This window comes from Saccopteryx leptura, chromosome 6 (assembly GCF_036850995.1).
Source record: "Saccopteryx leptura isolate mSacLep1 chromosome 6, mSacLep1_pri_phased_curated, whole genome shotgun sequence".
Taxonomy (NCBI): domain Eukaryota; kingdom Metazoa; phylum Chordata; class Mammalia; order Chiroptera; family Emballonuridae; genus Saccopteryx; species Saccopteryx leptura.
The window spans coordinates 187684242-187702810 of NC_089508.1; the positions used below are offsets into that span (position 1 = coordinate 187684242).

Below are 18569 nucleotides of genomic sequence, written 5' to 3' on the forward strand. Positions count from 1 at the left end.
TCCACGTACAAAGGGCATCGGTAATTAATGTGGGTAGTGATCAAGGAGCCAGAGAGGTGTTTATGCTCCTTGAGGGCTGCGATGAAACACCCATAACATTTAATGTGGTGCACTGACATTTAAATGTCAATTAACGAGTCCCCGTTCTGCTTGGCCGGCCCCTAGCTCCTCCGATGCGCGCTGCCCTCCTGTCTGCCTCACCAGCCCCGCTGGGGGCTGTTGGCGTGCGGATGGCCAGGCAGCCACGACAGGGGTGGGCAGGGTCGGAACGGGCGGAGGCGGCCATGAGGGCCTCCCAGGCACGGCCGACAGCAGGGTGGTGCCAGGCTGGGAGCACGGACGGGCGGGGAGTTGGCTGCAGCCTGTGTCCATGAAGGGGCTCGCGGGGCAAAGACTAGAGCAGTGGGCCCTGGCCGGTTGGCTCAGCAGTAGAGCGTCGGCCTGGCGTGTGGGAGACCCAGGTTTGATTCCCGGCCAGGGCACATAGGAGAAGTGCCCATTTGCTTCTCCACCCCTCCCCCTCCTTCCTCTCTGTCTCTCTCTTCCCCTCCCGCAGCCAGGGCTCCATTGGAGCAAAGATGGCCCGGGCACTGGGGATGGCTCCTTGGCCTCTGCCCCAGGTGCTAGAGTGGCTCTGGTCGTGGCAGAGCATCGCCCCCTGGTGGGCAGAGCGTCGCCCCTGGTGGGCGTGCCGGGTGGATCCCGGTCGGGCGCATGCGGGAGTCTGACTGTCTCTCCCCGTTTCCAGCTTCGGAAAGATGCAGAAAAAAAAAAAAAAAAAAAAGACTAGAGCAGTGGTTCTCAACCTGTGGGTCGCGACCCTGGCGGGGTCATATATAAATACATATTTTAAATAAAATATATATTTCCGATGACTTTAGGCAACCCCTGTGTTTTGGTCGTTTGACCCCCGCCGGGGTCGCGACCCACAGGTTGAGAACCGCTGGACTAGAGGCAGCATTTGACCCCTTCCCCTCTTGCCCCTGTCCCTCCAGGGCACTGCCTAAAGTTCACTTGTGTGCTTACCCCTCGGGCACAGAGCCTCTGTCTCTGTGGCCGGTTGCCCCCCAACCAGCCTGAGAGCTTTGGAGGCTGGAGCCCGTGTCTGAGTCATCTCTCCACTGCCCGTGGGGCGCAGGTACCCAGTGCCTGGCCTGGCACACGGTTGGGACACAAGCGTGGGCCACTCAGTTCAATGCCATACTTAATACATGGTTGACCGGCAGTTTTACACAGAAGTTATCTCATGTCACCGGCTATTTTTTCATCATTGAGAATGAAAGTGAAACAATCTAAATAAACTTCAGCATACTTTATTTATACATAATGAATTTAAATGAAACGTTGTCCATATCTGCTACATATTATCTTTTATACATATTATAGATTTTAGTAAAATTTTTTTTGGTGCGGTATACCGTACAGCAATCACCGACGTGTAAGGGTACACAACATGTTTTGCAAATAGATCTGGTTTCACTGCGCTTTCCTTTTGAAACATACACTTTACACGTTCTGGTTGGATTGAACATGACGAAGAAAGATTTTACAGTATCCTGGATATGTATGTTCAAACTGCGAGCGATTAGGAGATAGTCCAAGTTAAGCTGGTTGGACACTGGTTGTTTTCGTTTACCGTTCCTTTGACAAAGTTTGCGGTCTCACGCCTGGAGGAGTGGGAAGAAAAGGAGTCTGCGTGAGAATATAGAACAGTGTGCTGGTTTTTGAACTTCGACCCTCAGGGCAAAGAGTCACAAATACAATCATCCTATATGACCCTGTGTTTCAAAAATCAAAGTAGCCCGTGCAAGTGCAAACACGAGTTAACTCGTGAGCGGCCGACAGCATGTTCATTGACTGAGTTCACACTGAGTGGTGGGACGTATCCTCAGAACGGAGGCCAAAAATGATTAGGACTCAGCCCCGACCCCAAGGAGTGGATTGTGTTTTCAAAGACAAACGGAAAAGGCTGAAATAAATGGAAGCCCAGAGCAGAGGCGGCTGGCTCAGCGGAGGTCACAGGGAGGGCCCCCTAGGGGAGTGCACACAGAGCAGAAACCCAAACAGTCCGTGTGCGTTGGGAAGCAGAGGGAAGTCTGGGCGGAGGGCCCAGCCCCTGGCAGGGCGACCGGGGACGGATGAGCGGACAGAGACAGGGGACGCACCGGCTCCATCATGAAACGCGTCCCCAGGGGCCACGCGGCTGCATGGGGCTCTGCCGCCAGCCCTCGAGCTCCGTGAGTGCCGGGACCTCGTCTGTCTTGCTCATTACTGTATTCCCAGTGGCAGGAAGAGCACTTGACGCGTAGCGGGCGCCTGATAAACATTCATTGGGTGAATAAATAAATGTTGTCTTCTCTGGCTTCCCTTCCCTTGTCCAGGTCCCCAAAGCGCAGTGGGTCCCTGCAAGTGCATTTATTTTGCAACAGCCCTTTCCCAAAGCCGGGCATCCCGTGGGCATCCCATTCCCTGATCCTTGCACGCCGTCTACCAGCCCCTGAGCTCCCCTGTCTGAGAACGACACGCTCCATTTTCTCAAAAAAAAAAAAAAAAATGTGCCTTTCAACCAGCACAAATTTGCATTTTAAGTTTCCTGGAATTGTAGTACAGAGGAATCCGTCTCCCCGAGCCCCGGGCTCTCAGCTGCAGCTGCAGAATGGAACGCAGCAAGTGGGATGGACGTCTGCCCGGAGTGGGTTGACACCCTGGAGTCACACATGGGACCGTCTGGTCCCGCGGCTCCCCGCAGACCCCGGTCCCAAGGCAGGTGCCATCGTCCCCGCAACTCCGGAAAGGGAGCCCAAGGCCTGAAGCGCCAGGTTTCTAGACTGCCAGTTTGATATCCGGAGGCATTTCTCATCCCCACCCACACCCTCCCACAGCCCCCAGACTTGGGCCCGGCTGGAGACTTGTTAAGAGAGTCTAAGAGCTTCCCTCCCCCCGTCCACCGGTCTCACCTGCACTCTTGGTGAGGAGTAGCCCAGAGCGGAGGTGACTGTTGACGTGGCAGCCTGCTGCTCTCCACGGTGGCCGGGGCACCATCTGCAGTGCCTGACCGCGCAGGCGACCGTGGTGAAAGGGACGAGGCTCGTGATTGTTCCGACTGGATCAGTCAGTTGCTCAGTTTGTTGGAATTGCATCCCCGGTGGTCGCTAGTGATGGAACTACACAGGCTTAGGGTCCTGCATCTGATTGTTACAGCCCTGGTGTCACCTGACCACGTGCGGGGCTTCCTCGCCTGTCCTTCCCTGACACCTCACACCCAGCCTGGGGTTTCTAAGGCAAGGGGCTCTGCATTAAACATTTGGCATCAGTGATGCAGTAAAAGTTTTCCCTGGTCTCCCTTGATTATATCTTGTCTGGGAGGGATGTGAAGGCCTGTGCACACAGGTTAGAAGAGGTTTTATGACTTGGGGTGGAAGGTTCCCATCCTAACTGATCCCTGCCTACAAACGCCAGTCTTACACACACACACACACATGCACACGCACACGCACACACACACTCAGAGAGTCCCCACCCATACCCACCCCACCCTTCATCACAATGTCACACTGTGAACACATCAAGGAGTGGATGCAGGACAAAGGTCCACTGATCTCTGACAGCAGCTAATTGAAATGAGGAGCCCACGCCCCACGACACCCCAGTGGTCATCACAGATGCAGGGAGAAATCACTTGGCCTTCTATGAGTGATTGGTTTATTTTACCATTTCTGAGTCCTGTAGCTGTGTGTGTTGCATTAGGCACATTGCCTATTTACACCCAAGGCAACGCGAAGGACATATGACAGACTAGACTGGTGTTCTACGGGTGTCCAAATATTGTAGCTCGTCTTTTCTTATTACCCCATCCCTGCTTCGATGTCCTCGACATGTCCCTAAGGGTCCTGGAGGGTACATTGGGGGCAATGACATTTATTTGAACAGCGTCTTTCCACTGAGAGCTCAGTTGGGCTTCCTGGGCTGTAGCCAGAGAAAGCCCGGTGGGTTGGCACTGACCGTGGTCCTGAACCAGCATTGTCACCAGGATGAATTGCTGGGGGGCACAGATAAGAACTCAAGATTCGTGGATTCTCCCTACTTCCCCCACCTGTTGATCCACACTCTCTCTTCAGAGATGTGGCTTGTGAGTCTGTATCTTTCAAAGGACCTCAAATAATTCCCCAGCCCAGGCACGAGCACCACTGAGCTAGCGAGGACATCATATTGCTCCTCACCCTCAGAGACGGAGGGGCACCTGACCAACCTCCTCCGGATTTGTGATGGAAGGTTCCCATCCTAACAGACCCCTGCATGTGGCTTCTCATTACTTTTGTTTTTTTATTTTTACGAGACTTCTTTTCCTGTTTATGCTCTTACGGAACAAACAGGCCATTTATACTTATATTGTTGCTGCCTCGTGTCTTAGGAAAATCATCCGGTTTCATTCATTCAATAAGTGTTTGCACCAGTTATACTTATTAAGGTTTTATTTTTATTTGACAGGGACAAAACAAAAGAAAACATAAGGCCCAGGGAGACTGAGGGATTTGTTTCTGACTTAGCCTATAAGAAACAGAATCAGGAATTCAACCCGAGTTACCCGGCTCCATGTCCTGTGCCCTTTTCATAGACCAGAGCTCTGTGCCCGCAGTGCATTGTGCCCCCTCCCTTCTCTCCCTTTCTTGCTCCTCCCCCCCCCCAAGTGCAGGCTGCAGAGGAAATTAACATTCAGGGCACATTCTTCTCCCTCTGATCCCCTTAGAGAGAACAGCCTCTGCCTGCCAATTAGTGACGTCCGGATCTTTATTAGAGATGGGGACAGCACGTTCCACTTGTGCAAACGCCCTTGTATGAGTAAGCAGCCATGGGCCAGGGCCCTGGTTCTCCCCACCGCACCCCACCCAGAGCTCCTATGGGGGTGACTTGGCACCCCCATGCTGCTTTAGTCCATGCTGGAATCAATAGCTATTTATTAAGCCTTGTTCAAGGTCTGCACAGGGACGCATACTACCTCTGCCTAAGAGAGCCCAGAGCCTAGTGGAGGCTGTGGCTAGAGAGAGGAAAGAACTTACACAGGCCCTCTGCTCTTTTTGAAACACTCACAGTTTCTATTTATTACTCCCTCCCCCAAAAAAGTAGACAAGGAAAAGAATTAACATTTGATAACAACATCTGTGTGCCAGGCACTGCCAACCACTTTATATGCATTATCCCATTCAAATCTATTAATCATATACGGGAAGCAGTATGCTATTTGTTTCAAAGCAGGTTATTTTAAGTAGCGAAATCTAGGCTTGTGATCCTGGCCCAGCCACTTTGTCCCGGCGAGACCTTGTGTCGTCACATTCTTCATCTGCAAAATGGGAGGAAATGATGTCTGTTGGGAGAGGTAATTAGACCATGTATTTAGATCCCAGAGCCTTACCTCCACTTGACACAGCAAAGTGTTAAGATGCCTAACATTTAAGAAAATGAGACAAATGAGACAAACGCTGAATAGATGTTAGCGACAATTAAAAATAATGTATAGCCTGACCAGGCGGTGGCGCAGTGGATAGAGCGTCGGACTGGGAGGCGGAGGACCCAGGTTCGAGACCCCGAGGTCACCAGCTTGAGCGTGGGCTCATCTGGTTTGAGCAAAAGCTCGCCAGCTTGGACCCAAGGTCGCTGGCTCAAGCAAGGGGTTACTCGGTCTGCTGAAGACCCGCAGTCAAAGCACGTATGAGAAAGCAATCAATGAACAACTAAGGTGTTGCAATGAAAAACTGATGATTGATGCTTCTCATCTCTCTGTTCCTGTCTGCCTGTCCCTGTCTATCCCTCTCTCTGACTCTCTCTCTGTCTCTGTAAAAACAAACAAACAAAAACAATGTATATATGAGGGTGAAGATAGATGGGAAGAATCTCATCCTCTTCTAATCCCTGAGCTACCTGTACTATTACATGTTTTTTATTTATGCATTTAAAGGAAAAGGGAAAGATTGTATCGAACTGAACCTCTCGGAGATTCAGTAACCAGCCCAACGTCACACTGTGCCCCGAGGGGGTAAGACAGGGCTGGGAACCACGTGTTTTCAACACCCATGCTCACGCCCCTCGGGAAACAGATTTGCAGTGGTTCGGAGTCTTCATAGTCCCCGTCCATACGTGGACCAGTGTGGGCGTCTAGGACACTGGACCAGTGGTGAAAGCTTAGGTCAAAGCAAGCAACAAGGCAGAGGAGGGGGAGAATGGAAGTCCCAGGTCCCCGATGTCAGGAGCAATGCTGTTAATGAGAGTGGAACACCATGAAATGAATGGCTCACCCCAAGCACCTGAGGAATGGAGCTGGTTATTAAAATGCAAATTCATAAACCAGGAGAAGGAGGGAAGCAACAGAACCAGGTGGAAGGAAGCCCCAGCGTGGAGTCCGGACAACAAGAAGTCTGTGGCAAGCGCAGGGAGGTCCGAACAAGAATCTGATTCAGGGTCTGGAGGGCAGGGCTCTGTAGCTCAGGGCAGTGGGAACAGTTACCCAGACTGGCTGGAAACAGAACCGCGGAAGTCTCTGTTATCACACAGAACGGGACAGGGGTCAGGCGCGGGGCAGACACACACGGGTCAGAGGCAGTGGTACTCAGTGGAGGGGGATTTTGCCCCTGAGGATGTTTAAGATTATCTGGAGGTGTCTATGATTGTCACAGCTAGGGGGAGGTGCCCCTGGTCTCCAGAGAGTAGAGACCAATGTGCTGCTAAACCTCCTGCAATTACAGGGCAGCATCCCACAGCGAAGAAGTGCCCAGTGCCAAATGCCCAGTGTCACCATGGAGAAACCCTGGTCTACGGGACGAGGGAGAAGTGGTGAGGACGCTGGAGGCCAGACCAAGGGTCAGGTGGGAAGGCAGGAGGAGAAGAGGTCGGACAAGAAGAGCTCACGTGGTCCGGCGTATTAGGAGTGCGCTCAGGGGTCAGGCAAGACGAAGTCAGGAGGTGGAAACAAACTCCCAAGCTCAGGCAGGTCGGGCTCTATCTGATCGTGGAAGTAACGGAGCTCACGGGGCGATAGGAAAGGACTAGTGAGGCCAGAGCCTGGGAGAAAGGCCGTCGGCCAGGAGTGGTCCTGGTCAGCTTGGATGCAGAGTAAGTAAGCATGGTGGATGTGGGTCAAGGTGGTGGTGTACTCTGGACGGAACTTTGAACAAAGTCAAGGGGTGCCTCACTGCCAGGAGCCAGCAATGAACTATGAAATCTAAAAATTCCACCCTAGACCCCCAAGAGTCAGGGGCAGGTCTGAGGTGACCTGCAGTGGCTGAGCACAGGGGTGTACGGGGGAGCCCTGAGGGGGAGGGGGAGCCACCAATACCAGAGGGAGAGACCTGACCAATAGGCTCCAAGCAGGAACATGCAAACCAGCCAGAAAAACTATGGAGGCAGCTCCGTACTTCCTGTTCTGGCCATAGAGACACTGCCTGCTGCGGGCACCGTGGGAGTCTCACTGAAGAGCTGTCCGGAGCCCGGGCTGCATCCTGAGTGGAGGATTAGGTTGGCAGCCAGGATCAGAATGGCTCCCATGTGTAGGGCACAGGCCATGAAGTCAGACTACTATGCATGACCAAATGCCTGCTCCGCCATCTTCGACACATGGGACTTTGACAGGTCACCGCTCCTCTCTGAACCTCAGTTTCCTCATCTATAAAATGGGAGCAACAAAAGAGATCACTGCTGTGGATCACCTAAACCGTAGAGGACTTTGGCTGTTACTCTTGGAACGTGATTTCTTCACTGGCGCTTCTGAACATGTTGGTGCATTTTTTTTTTTTTTTTTTTTTGTATTTTTCTGAAGCTGGAAACGGGGAGAGACAGTCAGACAGACTCCCGCATGCGCCCGACCGGGATCCACCCGGCATGCCCACCAGGGGGTGACGCTCTGCCCACCAGGGGGTGATGCTCTGCCCCTCCGGGGCGTCGCTATGCCACAACCAGAGCCACTCTAGTGCCTGAGGCAGAGGCCACAGAGCCACCCCCAGCGCCCGGGCCATCTTTGCTCCAATGGAGCCTTGGCTGCAGGAGGGGAAGAGAGAGACAGAGAGGAAGGAGAGGGGGAGGGGTGGAGAAGCAGATGGGTGCTTCTCCTGTGTGCCCTGGCCGGGAATCGAACCTGGGACCTCTGCACGCCAGGCCGACGCTCTACCACTGAGCCAACCGGCCAGGGCTGTTGGTGCATATTTCCTGCGGTGGAATCATTCGTTCATTCATTCAACAAATGTTTCCCAGGCATCTAGAATGTCCCAAGCATATGCCGAACACTAAAATAACATGGAGGAACAGAGAGTGCTTTCTGTTCTGTGTTTACTGTACTCCTGAGGTTCAAAGGGGATATTCTTCAAGTTCACAAACACCCTCCTTAGGCCTAAGTACCCTCTATAAGATCCCCAATACATGACCTTGGCTTGCACACTTCTGGTGATGGCCAGTACACCACCTCCTGAGTGAGGCAGCAGTCTCCTGTGTTGAGCTAGAATCTTCCTGGGGCTGGCTTTTCCTCTGATGCTGCGTGGACTTGTTTATTCCTCTCCGCACTGCCTCCCACTGGGGGTTCCCGGTGGCTCACGGATTGCCCCTCAGCCTCCTCTCCCACGACATCCGGATGGTTTTTAGAGCCCGCACTATCCAGCCCTCCTGCTCAGTATGGGCTTCCATTTGTCTCTTCCCTCTCAAGGTGGTAAGCAGCCGATTGCTGCAACCCTGGATCCTTCTCCCAACAGTCACTGCCCCCAGGGAGCCTGGGGCAACCTCAGGAAGAGAGACAGAGCTCTCTGGTGGTAACCTGGAACATCCTATTACTCCCATATCGAGAGAACTAAGGGACTTCTCAGGCGCTCTGTTAAGGCGTCTGTCTGTTCTGACCCAGGGCGATGGAGCTCCCCCAGATGTGGCCCTGGGGACAGCAAGAGAGGGGCTCTTACTGCCTAGCTTCTCTAGAGTCGCCAACTCTTTTGACACTCCTGGTGGACATTCTGTGTCCCTGCCAGACATTGCTTTGGGAGGCCTGAGGCTGTGTTTTCCACACCGAACTGGAGGGCGGTCTAGCTTCCTATTAGGGTTACTACGTGAATAAGCTTTCCAACACACCTCCGAGATCCGGTTTCCTCGTCTGTCAGATCAGGACAATACAGTACTTAACTCATCAGGCTGTCCTGCAGCTGTGAGAGGTATCAGGCGGGAAGAAGAGACAGAACAGTGCCTGGCACTCGGTAAGCACTCGGCCACCGTCAGTTTGTCATTTTAATCAGCACAGAGGAGCTGTGCTCTGGAAACTTACCTCCCAGCAGGGGCATCGAGAGTGGGGAGAAAGGAAGGAAATTAGCAGGGAGAGAGGCAGAGAATGCGGGGCCTTCACGGGGAGACGAACATCCAGGCGTTTGATATCTGGCCAGTGAGGTGGTTATTGCCGCAGACAACGGGGATGGGGGCCGCAGGGAGCCCACACTCTGCTCTGCTCCGGTGTTTCCGCCACGTTGTGCCTGGTAAGAGTGTGGGGTCCAGGCCACACCCAACGTGAGCTCCAGCTGTCCCCGTAACCGGCTGAGTGACACCTGAAAAGTCGCTTCCTCTCTCTGAACCTCTACTCTCCATAAAAATTAAGGGAAAATGTATTTCCCTTAAAAGATCGTTGGGAAAGTGGAAGGAGAGAAGTCCCTTTCACCGTGCCCGGCATACATCGGGGTATGCCAGCAGCTGCAGTCTTCTTCTTATCATTATTTTCTTGATGGTAATCTTAATTATTACTGGCATTCAAAACATGAAAGAATGAGACTCTCCTTCTTTATTCCTGTGTCTTTCCCCCTTTGACAATGCATGCCAGCTACCCTGGCTCATTCTCTCTCTCTCTCTCTCTCTCTCTCTCTCTCTCTCTCTGTCCCTCTTTCCCCCTCCCCCTCCTTTTCTCTCTCTCTCTCTCTCTGTCCCTCTCTCCCCCCTCTCTCCCCCTCCCCCTCTCCCTCCCTCTCCTTTTCTCTCTCTCTCCCTCCCCCTCCCCCTCTCCCTCCTTCTCTCTCTCTCTCTGTCCCTCTCTCTCCCTCTCCCTCCCCCTCCTTTTCTCTCTCTCTGTCCCTCTCTCTCCCTCCCCCTCCCCCTCCCCCTCCTTTTCTCTCTCTCTGTCCCTCTCTCTCCCTCCTCCTCCCCCTCCCCCTCCTTTTCTCTCTCTCTGTCCCTCTCTCTCCCTCCCCCTCCCCCTCCTTTTCTCTCTCTCTCTCTCTCTCTCTCTCTCTCTCTCTCTGTCTCTCCCCCTCCTTCTCTCTCTCTCTCTCTCTCTCCTCCCTGTTTTCACTGCCCCAACAGGTTGCAAAGAAGGCTGGAGGCTGGGTTGTAAACGGCCAGCTCTCATGTCTTGCTCTTATCCCTCTCTCCAAAACCTTATCAAATATTAAAAGCTGTGAAATAGGAGGCAGGTTTTTAATCATTTTAATCACAGCATTCCTCAGCCGGTTCAGAAGGGCTCGGAGGGATCAATTCAGAAGTGCTAATTATGCTCGCGGCCCCGTGCCAGGCCCCGGGTCAGCACGGGAGCATGGTGACAGATGGTGGGTCGCGGGGAGGGCTCCGGCCCGGCGGGGGCACCAAACAGGAGGCGGGAGATGCCTCGTGGGAGGAAGTAAGCTAAGTCACGCCAGGTTAGGCATCAGGGTTTAAATGCACACCAAAATCAATTGAAAATCAACTTAGTTTTATTACATTTCTCCTTAAGTGACGGGTGCTTTTAGTCTAACAGCGCCAGGGAGGTATTCATCATTACCCTGATGTATCAGTGAGAAAACCGAGGCTAAAGAGTGGTGAGCCTCCCGAGACCCAACAGAAAGCGTCACGGCTTTGTCCAGCTCGGAAGCCTGCACTGTGACCTCTGGGCTGCCATCACTCTTGGGTTGGGGGCTGCTGCAAAGATGTCCAAGGGGCTGCCGCCCTAGATGGTAAAGGGGGGAGCACTCTTTACCAGCCCCCACCCCCCATCTGTTCATCTGCCCCCCGCCCTCTCCCCTGCCCCACCAGGTTATCTTATGCACTCTGGCTGACTCTTCTCCCCTCTGACCACTGGGATGTATCCACTCATTCCAGACCCCCAGTGAGCATCAGCCCTTCCCGAGAGCCCGTGCCTGATGGCCCAGCTGTTGCTCACCTCCCCGGTCTCATGTCTGGGCAGCCCCTCCACCCCTGCACCCCCACGCTGTGTACCCCGGCCGGACTTCGCTTCCAGTCCTGTTCTCGGACACCGTTCTCTCTTGCCTTCTTGCCTTCGCACGGGCTTCTCCCCGACCTGGAACGACTCGCTGTCTCACCCGCCAGGTCTCTGCCGAAGCCTCGGGTCTTCCTGGAAAGATCAAGGACTCCTCCTCAGGTGTTTAACCCCAGTTGCTACTGTTATGGCTTTCCTCCTGCCACAACAGCCAGCCCTTCTGGGGATGGCTTGTTGGCACCACTGGGATGCCCTTGGCTGGCCAGCCTGGAAGGGGGCAGAGAGCTTGTGTCCCTGAGTGAGCCCTGCCGCCCAGGGACAAGCACGGCGCCAGTGCAGAACCAGCACCTGGTGGACAGCGGCCGGGCGAGTTACCTGAGTGAAGGGACTCCGTGTAAAGGTGGGGATGTCCAGAGCTGTAGGCCGTCGGGAGCCTCTGTAGCTTTGGGCCGGATGAGGCAGGCACGTGGGGGAAGCTGGCCATTTGCATATACAATAGAGAGGACTATTCTTCAAAAATCACAAGAAATATGTCTTCCATCATTTCCCTTGAAAAATGCATCCTTCTTTATCTATCTTTCATTTCCCCGTATTTAATAGAGATGTGACTACAGAGAACTGTGTCTCCGCTGTAAGACAAATAACACTGCACGCGCAGTGACAAATGACGACCCGAGTAGTCTACCTGTCGGCCAAGATGAAAGGCAGCGTTGGAGGCCCGGGAACAGAGCCGCACAGAGCCTGTCTGCAGGGACAGCTGCCTCTCGGCCCAGGCTGCTGGTGGGTGCCCAGGGGGACGTGGCCACATCCCCTGACCTTTCAGAAGAAGCTGGAAATACACTGAATCATGTCCAGATTTTTCATTTGCCACACACACACACACACACACACACACACACATGCTGCACGTACACACATGCACACGAATGCCCACAGTCACGTACACATAAAAACAAACCAGCCAAATGGAACATCTGCTAAGACGTTTTGGTTCTGAGATCGCAACTTTGGCATAGGTGTTCCTGCTGAGTAGAGACAAGCTCCTTGCAGACAGATCCGAGTAGGACCCCCGACTCCCCAGAATCCCCCCAAAGCCTAGGGTGGTGTGCCCCCAGAATGCTCCTCTCGTACCATCCCGGCAGTCTCGCGAGACTTCCGCACATCCCAGTGCCCAAGGAGAAATATTTATAACCCTACCCGGCTGCATGAGCAGATCGTGGCGCCGAAATCACGGGCACATGGTCCCTGCTTCCTCTCCGCTGTGGCTTCGATGCTTCCAGACTCACTGATTCATCAGGCACCTCGCGGTTTTCACTGGGAGCTGTACACCATTACGGACTGGAAAAGAAATAGGCATTTGGGGACTTGGCCTCTGGAACAGCCCCCCCGGGGAGGGGCTGCTGACGGGCCTCTGGCCCATGTGCGCTGTACAGCATTGAAATGGGCTGATTCACCCCCACCCCCGTGAGACCCTCACACCCCCAAGTCCCGACGGAGCTCGGGGAAGCTCACCTGACCAACACCTAACAGGACTGTACGCCAGGTATTGTGCCAAGCACACTGCATAGACTGTCTCCTCGAAGCCCCGTGATGCCACGAATGTCTTCGAGGAGGGAGAGGCCGAGGAGCCTTGGCGGCCCCAGGACTGGTTTACGCAGGAATTTCAATGAGGCGGAGAGAGGTTGAGCCCAAGGTCACAGCAGTCATCGGCAGTGGAGCAGAGAGCGCAGCTCAAGGTCAGGCCCAGCCTCCGCTCGGGCATCGTTCTCTTACACCAGCCCTGCGGGTCCTCTCGTCTCTTCCACGCTGTCTGGACAAGAGGCAGGTTTTGCAGAAACTGCAGTTACAACAGAGCTTCCATGCATGGTCGGCGGGGACTGCTGGGCCTTTTATTATGCGCCTACTGTGTTGACGGTCAGTGTGACGGTCAGCGCTTGCAGCGGGGGAGGGAGAGGCTCTCTCTTTTTCCCATTTCCTGGTGAACAGGCCCCGAGCTTTCTGTCTGGGAAGGTTCCAGCCTCTGCAAACTCAAATCCTTGGCAATGTTCTTCAGGGGCTGTGAACTCTCAAGGGCAACATCTTTTCTAAATTTAAAGCTTTTCATCTAAATAATAATAATGGAAACCTCGGTTGAATAGTCTAAGATCCTGTTTTAGTCACCTTCTCACAATCTATGCCAGGAGTCATCAGACCACATCCCAGGGGCCCAGTTAGCGCACCGCCCGCCCCCCCCCCACCCCCCACCCCGGCTTTATATGACCTATGAGCCAAGAATGACTTTTACAATTTTAAGTTACTAGGAAGGAGGGGAAGGTCAAAAGAAGAAGAAGGTTCCACGACAAAAAAATTTTGTGAGATTCGGACTTCAGCGTCCACTAGAGTTCTGTGGCACCCCCCCCCCCACAACGCTGATGTGATTTGTTGGCGTGTTGTCCTTGGCTGTCATCGCAGTAAGATGGCAGAGTCGCGTCATTGCCCCCCGGAAACCACGGGCCAGCGAGGCCGGGCTTACTCACCCTCTGGCCCCCTGACGGAAGAAGTTCACCAACCCCTGATACGTTGACGCGAGACATGTCCAAACCCGTCGAGAACTTTTACGAGTTTCTTTGAGCCAAACTGATGACGGTTGCCGGGAAGCAGAATCTCAAGGGACTGACACACAATGCTCCGGGAATGGATGGTTTTACCACTTGTTTTATACGTCAGAATCCGAGGGGGTTCGTGGAAGTCCACAGGTGATCGATGAGGGAGGCGGGAGAACTCAGCCCGGGCGAATCTGTGGGACTGGATGAAAAGGAAAAAGCGAGAGGCGCATATTTCTCTTCCGTGGGGGGCAGGGGGGGGTGTAGGATAGTTAACAGTTCACATGGACAGCCCGAAGGTTGGCATTCGAAGAACAAGATGGCAGGGAGGGGCCTGGGGTCCTGTGCTTTGGTGGAAGGTTGTGCCCTGAGGGGTCTGGCAGACAGGGGTTACTCTGACATCCCAGACATCTGTCATTATAGATGCAGAAAGTCAAAGGTCTAAGGTAAAGATTGACCTTTGTCAAGGAAGACACCAGCCTAGGACACGACTCCCTGCCATGACTCACTTTTAGGCGGAACGTTTTTTTTTGTTTGTTTGTTTTGGTTTGTTTGTTTTTTTGTATTTTTCTGAAGCTGGAAACGGGGAGAGACAGTCAGACAGACTCCCGCATGCGCCCAACCGGGATCCACCCGGCACACCCACCAGGGACGACGCTCTGCCCACCAGGGGGCGATGCTTTGCCCCTCCAGGGTGTCGCTCTGCCACGACCAGAGCCACTCTAGCACCTGGGGCAGAGGCCAAGGAGCCATCCCCAGCGCCCGGGCCATCTTTGTTCCAATGGAGCCTTGGCTGCGGGAGGGGAAGAGAGAGACAGAGAGGAAGGAGAGGGTGGGGGTGGAGAAGCAGATGGGCGCTTCTCCTATGTGCCCTGGCCGGGAATCGAACCCGGGTCCCCCGCATGCCAGGCCGACGCTCTACCGCTGAGCCAACCGGCCAAGGCCTAGGCGGAAAGTTTTTAACGTCAGTCCATCCGGTTGTGGTTGCCTGAGGTCTCTGAGTTTGTAAGACGGCCACGGTGGCCTCCGCAGAGCTTGTCGGGTCCCGCCTGCGGCCCCTTCCTCGTCTTACGGTGTCCACGTTCGCATTGGGGCTTCCGGCTGACTTGGGAAGCCTGATGGTTTTGTTTTGGGTCTTGACAACAAGCACAGAAAGACTTCGGTATCTAGGGCACCTGCATGTGAACAGATGCCTTTTTCCAGTCGTTCCAGGAGGGAGAAGCCGGGAGAGACCTGAGCCATCACAGAGTAAGGTAGACAGACAGGCATGGCTGGGTGAGGCGTCCAAGTGTCAGCCCCACGCAGAGTCCCTCTGTCAGCGGCAATTCACCTCGCGGCCACGCCGCTTCTCATTCCACTATCGCTGTTCATTTGAAGTTTATTGTGTTTGCAGTCTTAAAGGTATTTAATTTGGGGGGAAAAAAATCTTCTGCTTTATAACTCTATAAGAGCTGTACGCGTAAGGATTTTATACCTAGCTTTATGTGTGCCTAGATTAAGTAACATTACGATAAAAATAATTTAAGTCAACACTCCCCCCAAATTTTTCCCTATTAAAAAGGGCATACATTATTCAAGTGTGAGGAGGAGGAATGGATGCATGAAAAACCAATGACATCGTATCTTTTTTTTTTTTTTTTTTTTTTTTTTTGTAGTTTTCTGAAGCTGGAAACAGGGAGAGACAGTCAGACAGACTCCCGCATGCGCCCGACCGGGATCCACCCGGCACGCCCACCAGGGGCGCACTCTGCCCACCAGGGGGCGATGCTCTGCCCCTCCGGGGCGACCAGAGCCACTCTAGTGCCTGGGACAGAGACCAAGGAGCCATCCCCAGCGCCCGGGCCATCTTTGCTCCAATGGAGCCTCGGCTGCGGGAGGGGAAGAGAGAGACAGAGAGGAAGGAGGGGGGGTGGAGAAGCAAATGGGCGCTTCTCCTGTGTGCCCTGGCCGGGAATCGAACCCGGGACTCCTACACACCAGGCCGACGCTCTACCGCTGAGCCAACCGGCCAGGGCCTGACATCATATCTTTAAATCAGTGTTAACTGTCTCAGTTGCCACCTGCCCCACCTGGCAGAAAATTCAATCTCGGTTATTTGGGGGGGGGGGTCGGCACCCCGATCCAAGGGGAGAGGAGATTGTGAAATAACAGCCCAAAACTTAGGCTGGAGCCAGGTTCTCATTCTAGGGTAGTGACCAGTTTGTAATATTGCTCCTGTGTCTGTATTGCATCTCTGTGAGCTGGTGCCCACTGTCTAGCCCTAGACTCTGCTGCTCCGGGTGGTGCCTCAGAATGGCCCCTCACCAGCTTCCTTCACGCCCACGCAGTCCGCTGTCCCTTCATCCTCTCTCCTCTGGACACAGCAAGCACAGTTTTTCTCCAAAGAGCCTTAGAAGGATAATGCTAGCATGATTGTCCTGCGTGGGGTGGCCAGTGGAGTGGGAGAGGACAGCTAACAAAAACGGATCTTTTATCCTGAGCGAGGGCACGTCCCCGAAAGGAGTCGCTTACACACGTTTGTGGTCTTCCCACGATGCCAGGTTTATGAGGGGCAGCCTGCCCAGTAAGCTGATAGAGTCGCAGGCAGGTTACACACAGAGAGGGGGAGCTCGGTCCATAGAGGCGAGCGTCCGGCGCAAAGTCCAGGCTCCTTGGCGGCATCTGCAGGTGGATAGATGGGCGTCATTCTCAAGCCCTGGGGCTGCAGGGGCGGCATGCGTCTGGCGGAGTGGAAGTCTGGCAGGGCTCTGAGCGTGACCTGTGGTACACAGCAAGGTCAAGTGTTGAGTGGTCGGAGCTCTGAGTTTTTAAAGCCTACCATGGGCAGCGGTCCCACTCATATCTGTGCCCAGATAGAGGACTTATCCAAGTGTCCAGAGACTTGTGGTTTGGGGCGTTTCAGGCCCCTCCTCAGGGTATTCCCGTTATACCCTATTAGCTCAGTCTTGACATAGCACTTGACATACTGTCATGGCTGACAATGACTCCACATTAGATTGTTGAAGGTGTCCAAAAAGTCCGCTCTGTTCATGTTATAGACAGTCTTTCTTCTTAATAATTCACTTTGTTATATAGAAAACTTTTCTTCTTCTTTTACTGAAAAGTTTTACCCAGGCATTGAAGATGAGAGAGTGAATGGAATCTGCTGGTCACCATCTGAGTTCCCCAATGTATCAGTTAGTATTGCTGTGTAACAAATCACCCCAAATGTAAGGCCTTAAAACAATTCAAAAAATCATTTATGCCCTGGCCGGTTGGCTCAGCGGTAGAGCGTCGGCCTAGCGTGCGGAGGACCCGGGTTCGATTCCCGGCCAGGGCACACAGGAGAAGCGCCCATTTGCTTCTCCACCCCTCCGCCGCGCTTTCCTCTCTGTCTCTCTCTTCCCCTCCTGCAGCCAAGGCTCCATTGGAGCAAAGATGGCCCGGGCGCTGGGGATGGCTCTGTGGCCTCTGCCCCAGGCGCTGGAGTGGCTCTGGTCGCAACATGGCGACGCCCAGGATGGGCAGAGCATCGCCCCCTGGTGGGCAGAGCGTCGCCCCTGGTGGGCGTGCCGGGTGGATCCCGGTCGGGCGCATGCGGGAGTCTGTCTGACTGTCTCTCCCCGTTTCCAGCTTCAGAAAAATGAAAAAAATAAAAAAAAAAAAAAAAAAAAAAAAAGAAAAAAATCATTTATTTTATTCACAAGTCTAGAATTTGAGCAGGACTTAGCAGGGTGGCTCGTCTCTATTCAGTGTGGAGCCAGCTGGGGACCAGAAGGATTCACATTCAAGATGGCTCTCTCACATGCCTGTGAAAGTGGTCTGACTGTCACTTGGGTGCTTCAGGCAGGTGCCTTGTTTCCTCTCTATAGGAGCTTCTCCATTGGCTTCTTGTTGGGGCCCAATGATAGATGGTGACTGAGGGCAACCAGACTGCTTACATGGTAGCTAACGGCTTTCAAGGACAAGTATTCTAGCAGGTAAGGGAGAAGCTGTATCACTGTTTAAGATCTAGCCAGAAGTCAAATCATATCACCTCCATCACATCCTGTTGTCTGGTATTGTAAGAAAAGCCCACCCAGTTTCAGGGAAGGGGCCATAGACCCCCACCTCTCAATTGAGAAGTGGCAGGTTTCCAAAAAGCCCATGGGAGCGAGCATGTGGGTCACAAGCATCTTTGGAAAACATAATCACACCCGAGTGTTAGCACAGACTAGCCTTCTATTCTGCCACCATTTTCCATCATAAAGTAACTGCCTGGGAGGGTGACTTCAAGTCTCCAAGCTTCTGTGACACTTCCGTGGAAGTGATCACAGAGGAGTGTAACCTCGGGCCAGCGCTACAGTCATTAGAGATTATATGTAAAAGGTTTACCTGGTACCCGGCTCCCAGGATTTGCCCAGAAAATGTCAGCTTCTTTTTCTCTTCCCCGACTTCATCTCAGTCACCCTAGACAAATTCAAAATGTCATTCTTCTTGGCAATCACCTTGGAAGTATTTTCCCTCAGAATAAAAAAACCTGTGTGTGTTCATAAATTCACAGGTCACACATAGATTGTTAATCAAACACTGGCCTTTTCAAAGCAGACTCTTGTTTCTAAGCTGCTGGCTATTGGAAGGAACCCCCGGGTCTACGGGTGAGGGAATTCCAGACCTCCCCCTAGCGGGGCTGATGGAAGGAAGGGCCACCATCTGTCTTTCCCAGGAGGGTGACTGACTTCCCCCCTTCAGTCCCAGCTCCCCTGAGATTTTCCTGAAAGCCCTTTCAAGGCTAGCCCCGTTGGGAATGTTAGCACATCAGACCCCAGGCTTTG

General features: G+C 53.4%; 1 protein-coding gene and 1 long non-coding RNA gene across 8 annotated transcripts in view; one reads left to right on the plus strand and one right to left on the minus strand.

Annotated features, from left to right (window-relative positions):
- The window catches only part of KCNIP1 (potassium voltage-gated channel interacting protein 1), a 292783-nt gene that overhangs the window by 141912 nt on the left and 132302 nt on the right, over positions 1-18569 (plus strand). The window lies entirely within an intron of this gene.
- Positions 1421-12782, minus strand: LOC136377359 (uncharacterized). Of its 2 annotated transcripts, none has more exons than XR_010746287.1 (3): positions 12707-12782; positions 12392-12532; positions 1421-1667 (listed from the first exon to the last, which is right to left on the minus strand). It is a non-coding gene; the product is annotated as an uncharacterized lncRNA (long non-coding RNA). The 2 variants fall into 2 exon arrangements; XR_010746288.1 differs by lacking the exon at positions 1421-1667 and adding an exon at positions 5168-5338.